We start from the raw sequence: 8,341 nt of genomic DNA on the forward strand, positions 1-8,341 counted from the left end.
CTCTCCCCTCCATCCCATCTTTCGCCACAAAGTGACCGCCCAAGATCGCTCTCTTTCTTTGTCGCCGTCAGCTGAGCGGTTCCACCTCTCTCTCCTTCCGATCAGCTGGTGCGGTCTACTCCTACGCTTTCTTCGCGGGCACAAATTTCAAACGGAAGAACCATGGAAATTTCAATAGTTTCGGCCCCGCACGGGGGAAGAGAGTAATCTCTTCCTTTGGGGAGTCGCGCCCCTACGGACCCGAGCCCACCGGGGAGACAACCTCGTCAAAAAACCCTTCGTACGCTAGGATAGCGTCCAGACAGCATGTGACTCTGCTGTACTGAGTAGCCGAAACATCTGGCGTCCTGATCACCCGCGTGTTTGCCGTGCGTGGAGACCCGTACGTGGGGGAGAAGGGGATCCTGGTGAGTGAGTTCTCCGGCACCCAGCTGGGCGTCGGATACCCAGTATGGGCCGGAGTTCAATACCCCACTTCGGCCCTGGATTCCCCGAAAACGGGAGGCCGAGAAGGTCCCAACTCGGTCAATCGGCTCCTGGCGGCTGGGGAGCTTGGCGGCTCCTTTCGAGCGTACGCCAGGACGGGTTAGTGCTGGCGATATGGGGGTCTCAGTAGGGCGGCCGAAGGCGTGTGGGTTCGGAGGGCCCCCGCGCTGGAGGTTCTAACCCGAAAGAGATCCCCTGTCAAAGGTTCCTATATCCCTTGGGTAGCCCTGGCGACCACACCGGATCACGGTGTGGCGTCCCAAATGTGTGGCTCCGTGGTGGGTGGGGAGCCCAGGGGATGAAAAAATTCTGTTCGTATGAAGTTGGAAACTCTTCCTCCACCCAAGAGATCCCGTCCAGATGTGGACGGGGGAGAATTCGAAATTAAAAAAAGAAATAAATGTCTGATTATGAAGTGCACAAAAGAAGGCGAAAATCTGTCCAAAGTATCTCCGTTCCTAATACGTAGAGTGCTGTCTGCCGCCATTCCTGGAGATTTGGTATCAGTGAAGAAGCTACACGAGGGTACACTACTGATAGAAACGGGAAATGAAACACAGAGTCGCAAACTGTTGCAACTAGAAAAACTACATGACATTCCGATAACAGTCGAACCACACAAGACACTAAACACGTGTCGTGGAGTGGTCACCTGCTTTGATCTCCTGTACGTTGATGTCGAGGAAATAAAGACCGAAATGGCCCCCCCAAAGTGTCATAGAATGTCGCCGGTTTACAAGAAAACAGAACGGCCAAGTAATAAATACAACACCTGTAATTCTCACATTCGCCAGTGATTCCCTACCCGATAAGGTATTTGTGGGCTATACTTCCTATCCGGTGCAAATCCAATGCGATGCTTCAACTGTCAGCACTTCGGACACATCTCCAGTAGATGCCGAGGCACTGCTGCCTGTGCACGCTGCGGTGAGGGAAAGCACGAAAATGAAAACTGCTCTTCCAAAGCGCATTGCGTGAACTGCGACGGCGATCATCCCGTCTATTCCCGTGACTGTCCGAAGCTGAAGGATGAAAAGAAAATCGTGGAAATTAAAACTCTTGAAAAGATCTCGTACTTTGAAGCTAGGAAGAAATTCAACGCCCAAAAGGCTCCAATTTTCTCCCGCTCTTTTGCTTCTGTGGCTTCAGTTTCTGTCCGCTGCGCTTCAACACAGACTGATTTTCAAAAAATCCAAGATACTCCTGTTGAGAAACGCGACCAGCAAGCTTCTGGTCAGAAGAGTACAAATAATGGAAATAAACAAACTGACGTATCCAAAAAATCACAGAGCGACCGTAAGGATAATCCTTCCCTCCCAAAGACCCAAACACCTGAAAGTCCTCCGAAGAGAGGACATAAAAAATCAAAGAGTGTTTCGCCTAAAAGAAGTGACAATTCTACTCTCCCCGGGCCTCAAGTCAAGAGCAACGCCCAATGTCAGATGGAGGAGATGGAATACGACGGCTATCCCTCTGAGGCGGAAGTTTCAATGGCCAGGAAGAAGGGGAAAAGCAATCGCCTGCGGCGATAATATATTTATTTATTTATAACTTTATATTTATATTTTTTTCCTTCTTTTAATTTATTTATGGCGTGTATTCTGCAGTGGAACTGCAATGGATTTTATAGGCATAAGGAGGAGATTGCTATTTTATTGCGAGATTTTAGACCGTCATGCATGTGCCTTCAGGAAACTCATTTTAAAACCACATACAAAGGGATTTAAAAAAAATTAATGCTTTCAGGTTAGACGATACCACTGGCGAACGACCCAAGGGTGGAGTGGTGATTTTTATTCGGGAGTCTCTTTACTCATACCGCGTACATCTAACCACACCGTTTCAGGCGGTAGTAGTGACGGTACACGTCCCCGAGGCGGTTACATTATGTAACGTGTATCTGCCCGAGGGAGCACCAGTCACACGTATGAATTTAGAATCCCTCGTTCGCCAGCTACCTCGGCCCTATATTTTAATGGGTGACTTCAACGCACACGACACCCTATGGGGTAGCACAAGAACTCAGTGCAATCAAAGGGGACACATAGTTACAAATTTTATCAATGACCTTAACTTGTTTTTACTAAACACCGGTGAAAAAACTCGATTCAACAGCTTCAACGGTACCTTCTCGTGTATTGACTTAAGCATTTCGACGGGTGGCCTCATGCGTAGGCTTGAGTGGTCCGTACATAAAGATTTATGCGGTAGCGACCACTACCCTATTTTAATTACTAAAGGTGGCGGTTTTATCCACCGTCCAACTCAACCAAGCAATTGGGTTGTCCGCAAGGCCAATTGGTCTCTTTTCAAAAGAAAATTTTATTTTAAACACGACCACAATGTGAATGGTGTGGGGAACATAAAAATACTTACAGATAACATTCTAGAAGCCGCAAATTCCACCGCACCCCGTTCTAAATGCAAATCTCACAGACCCACAGTTCCTTGGTGGAACGAGGAGTGCGCAAAAGCTATACAGGTGCGAAAGAGGGCACTCAGAATTTTTAGCAAATATCCTACGGCGACAAATCTCACCGCCTTCCGGCGCCTCAGAGCGAAAGCTCGGAAAGTAGTTAAGGAGGCCAAGAAAGCTTCATGGGAGGAGTTTGTGTGTTCTATAAACCACAGGACTCCCATATCCGACATCTGGAGGAAGATTAAAAGCATCTCTGGCTCTAACCACAACTTTGCAGTTTCATCCCTGAAGGAGACTGACCGAGTCCTGACGTCACCTCCCGAAATAAGCGAGTGCTTCGGACGTCGACTTGCGGAGACGAGTTGTAACGGCAGCTACGACGAACCATTTAGGACACTGAAAGAGCAAGCAAGAGCTCTTAAGGGTACAACGCACCGGGGCCAGGAACTAAGCCCGAGGCTTATACGCCCGGACACCCGGGGAGGGGCTGGATGGGAAGGAAAAAGGATAGAGGCGCCGTCGCGATCGGAGCCCGCCGACGCCTCCGGGAAAAGAATAGGAATGGAAGGGAGAGGACGAGGGAAAAACACCCCAGCGCTATAGAAGCGAAGGGGGCCCTACCTAGCGAAACCAAGCATACGTAATTATTCTTCTACCAATTCTAGTAGATTTTCCTATGAGGAAGAAAAATCTATCGATCGAATCGGTAGATACACTGAAAGAGCAGAATGAGACGATACCTCTTACCTTTAACCCAAGAGACTCTGGCGAGGTTTACAACGACCCCTTTTCTCTGTGGGAGTTCCTCGTTTCCCTAACATTCTACTCTCTAACACCATTTTCAATATCCCCTCCCCGCTAAGAATTCCCATCCATACCTTCTGTCTCCTCCGTATCTCATCTAAAAGCTGACTCTCCTCACCCACCATGTCCAGCACTTCGTTGTTCCTCCTCCTCTCTGTCCATTTCACCTTCTCCGTTCTTCTCCATACCCACATCTCGAATGCCTCCAATCTTCTCTCGTCCTTCTTCCTAAGTTTCAACGTTTCTGCACCGTAAAGCGCTACACTCCAGATCAGAATCGTCACTAGCCTTTTCTTTAAATTCTTAGAGAAAGATCCTCTCAGAAGCTCCTTCCTGTTCATGAACGCCTCCTTTGATAGAGCAATTCGCTTCCTGATTTCCTTACTACTGTATCCGTTTTTCTATAACGTACTGCCTAAATATTTGAATTGCTCTACCTGCTCAAGGTTTTCCCCGCCTACTTTTATCTCGAATCTCGCATTCCTTGCTCGCGATGTTTTACAAAATCGCATTACCTTGGCCTTCTTGTGATTAATCTTCATCCCATACTCTTCGAACCGCTCGTATAACGCATCCACTAGAGCCCGCAGTCCCCTCGCTGACTGGCTAATCAGCGCCTGATCATCTGCGAGCCTTATCGATTTAAACATCATTCTTCCCACTTTCACTCCAGCTTCCAACTCGTCCCAAGCTTCCCTTACCTTCTCCTCAGCGTATACGTCAAAAAGCAGCGGCGATAAAGGACAACCTTGTCTCACTGTTCGGGCAATGCTTGCCCACCCAGATTCTCCGTCCGCTACCCTCACTTGTGCAGTCTGGGCCACATAAAGATTACGAATGAGTCGCCTATCCCTCCAATCTACACCTATTCTCTTGAGAATATTCATTAAATTTACCCAGTTCACCTAATCAAATGGTCCTCTTCACGAGGAACCTCATTATTGCTATTGCATCACGAGTTGACTTCCCTTTTCTACAACCAAACTGATCTTCGCCCAAATACTCGTTTGCCCTCGCCTCCATTCGTCTGTTCAATATCCTCTGTACCACTTTCTTTGCCCACGATATTAGGCTAATAGTCCTATAATCTCTGCATTCCACAGGTTTCTTCTTTTTCGGTAGCGGAATTAAAACCGTCTTCACGAAATCCCCCGGCCAACATCCCTCCTCATAGATCCTCCGTAATAGTTGAAAAAAAACATGCTATCCTTCCCTTGATTCTTCAGATGCTCACACAGGATAAAGTCCACGTCCACTGCTTTCCTAGCCTTCAAATTGCGAAGGGCTCTCTTGATTTCCGCATCTAACATACCCGGCCAAATCCTCCTCCACTGCAATTTCCTCCTCTAAAATCAATTTCTCCGGCTTGTTCCTTCCTTCATATATATCCTCCACGTGTTCCCTCCATCTACTCTGTACCTCTTCTCGCTCGGTTAGCATCCTTCCATCTTTAGCCTTAATTTTGGACACGGCTTATCCTCTTTTGCTGCCTGATAGCGACATAACTTTGGCGTACAACGCTACTACTTCTCTATCCTACTGGAACTTTTCCAATGCCAATGTAGCCAATTGACTTCTCCGCCGCTTTGACTATTCCCGTTTTAATATTATTCCACCCTTCCTCTACAGTCTGTGTACTTCTAACCTTCCGGGTACTATTGTCCACTAATTCCTGATATTCCTTCCTCATAGTCCCCTTCAGCGCTTCTACATTCCATTTCCTCCTCTTACTGACTTTCATTAGTCTTTTGAATCTTACGTCGCATTTCATGAGCGTTAAGTTGTGGTCTGAATCCGAATCCGCGGCAGGGAAGCTGCGGGAGTTTTTCACACTATTCCTATACCTCTGTCTTACCATGATGTAGTCAATCACCCTACATCCTCTGAACTTTTCTATGTGTACCTTTGCCCTAAATGATGATTGAACCACTTGTTTGTGATGAACAATTTGTTTCTCATGTAAAATGCAGCTGCTTTTCTCCCCTGTCGTTCCGCATTCCTGGTTCGAAATCTCCTATTTCGTGTCCATCCCTCCCTTCCCCGACTGAGGCATTCCAGTCCCCCATCACTACCAGATTTTTCTTACCCGGGGTTTCTCTAATTATTTCCTCTAGTTGTTCACATTTCATCTACTTCTTCCTCCCTATGATTGCTAGTGGGCAACTACCACAAGGTTGGTGGGTCGCGCCTCAATTCCTACCAGCAGAATCCTTTCGCTTACCTGGTCTATACCTACCACACGCTTACCCATCTTCCCGTTTAATACTAAAGCTACCCCTCGCTGGCTCTCTTCTCCTCCACTATATCTAACCCTTTACCCATCACTCCAATAGTCCCCGCCATCCCTTCACCTCACCTCGCATAATCCTAAGATATCTATCCTCCCTTTATCCATTTCCCTTTTGATATTTTCTAACTTCCCCGCCCTCATAATAGTCCTCACATTCCACGTCCCTACATTTATAGCCGACTTCTTCTTCTCCATATTCTTAGTCTACTTTATTTCTTTCTTGATTGCTGCTGCTGATGATGATAAGTCTCTAAAGGATTTCGCATGTTGACGACCCCGAGGACTTTGCCGACCTCGCTGCCGTGAACGACACCCGCCCTTTGGGGACGGGTCCCGTTCAATGAGATTCCGAAGCTCATTTGGTTGTACTCCATGTTTTCAGGGAAGAGATAGTTGGTAGGATTTTCCACTTCTATTCCAACAGTGTTATTTACGTGACACCATCACGTGGACTACCTTTCGTCTGGCTCCTATCCTTCGACCTATCTGGCATGGGTCTGGGAATATTTTAGAATTAATCCCGCCAGTGCAGCTCAAGGGGTCATAGGAATGCGCAAGCCTTTCCACCGCGACAAGGTTGTAGCCCAAGGGAAAGGATGATCAACATAACAACTTCAAAAACTCTACACTGACGAGAAAACTATGTTTTTGTTTTAAAAGTTAATTATCCGGTAGTAACAGTAAATAAACGACGTCCTCACTGTTTGCCATCTTAAAATGCACTGGCACTACAACGGGGGAGATTCGAAGAGCGGTAAGAAAATTGCCGCTCGTATTGTAACCACCGCTGCCGCTCACGTGCCGCTCAGGTTGCCGCTCACCGCTTGCCGCTCGCCGCCCGCCGCTCGTATCGTACCCGAGGCCCTAGGCCAACACTAGGAAACAACTCTTTCTAAACCCTTGGTCACCTGACTTGAGATACACGTTTCCATCGTATGGGCCAAGAAACTAAAAGTTTGTTGTAAGATGGCTAGGTGAGTGGGACTGGCTTGTATATTCAACATCCCAAGACGGAGCATTTTGTAAGTTCTGTGCATTGTTCTGTACTACTGTTGGAAAACAGCGTTCAGGTCCTGGAAAACTAGTGAAGTTTCCATTCAAAAACTGGAAAGATGCTAGAGAAGCTTTTCGGGAGCATGAAAAGGCAAAATATCATGCTGATTGCCTTAAAAAAGCAGGCACATTCATAGCCACAGACAACAAAACCGTGCCAAGCATTGACAAGGTGTTAGATATAGGTCATGCTGCACAGGTACAGAAGAACAGAGATCAATTGAAGCCAATTTTATCTTCCGCAATATTTCTTGCATGAAGAGGGTTGTCATTCCGTGGACACAGGGACTCCGGGCCTGTTTCTCCCAATGAACGAGGTGAAAGAGGAGAGGGAAATTTTAAGTCCTTATTGAGATTCAGGGTTCAATCGGGTGACTCTGTTTTGCAAAATCACTTGAAGAATGCAGGAGCCAATGCAATTTACACCAGCTGACAAATACAGAACGAGATAATCTCATCCATGAACACAATTATTTTGACAAAACTAGTGGAGAAAGTCAAGGATGCTCAGTGGTTTTCTATTGCCCCGTTTACACAACGATCGTCGCGACGTTGATCCGTACGCGCGTAACCTCAAAACCTCGTGCAAACGCGCAGAGTTACCATCGTAGGCCTTCGTACCTAACACTGCCGAACTTACGATGGTAAGCGCTAGTGTGCCAAGAAAAAAGAGTTAGGAAATGAAGATCGATGCATATACGATTCTTTCGCGCCGTTGCAATCTTGATACAATAATTGATATTTCATAAATAACTCTAATATATCTAAGATATATGGCAACGATTGAAGACATTATTGAGCAGGTAATGGAAGGACTTGAGGGGAAAGTTTTTTCCGTGAAAACAATTTTTGAAAAATGACATGCCTGGAAATAAATTTTACATCATTTCCGCTCTTAAAACTTTAATCAGATGCAGTTGTTATACGTCAACACTAAACAATAGTTTTCAATTTTTTTTATTTCTCTGAGGCTTAGGGGTGAATCTATCCCCCTCTTCCCCCATTGTTACGTCACTGATACTATAGGTACTACTGGTACTCAAAATGCCGTTTAAAAATTAAAATAGAGACTCAGATGATAAATTTATTTTCGTCGAAAGTTTCTGTTGCATTTACGAGTTTCGCTCGTTACTCGTGCTTCATTTTTGGAATGATACTGAAGCATATTTTTTTAAATGCCCTCCTCTTATTAAAAAGTTGATTTCATTTGACATTCTGATATCGAACTACATGCTTCAAATCACTGCTACAGTCTTTTCATTTTTGCCAGATTTTTGAGACCCTGGGTC

This window comes from Ischnura elegans, chromosome 9 (assembly GCF_921293095.1).
Source record: "Ischnura elegans chromosome 9, ioIscEleg1.1, whole genome shotgun sequence".
In the NCBI taxonomy this organism is placed as follows: domain Eukaryota; kingdom Metazoa; phylum Arthropoda; class Insecta; order Odonata; family Coenagrionidae; genus Ischnura; species Ischnura elegans.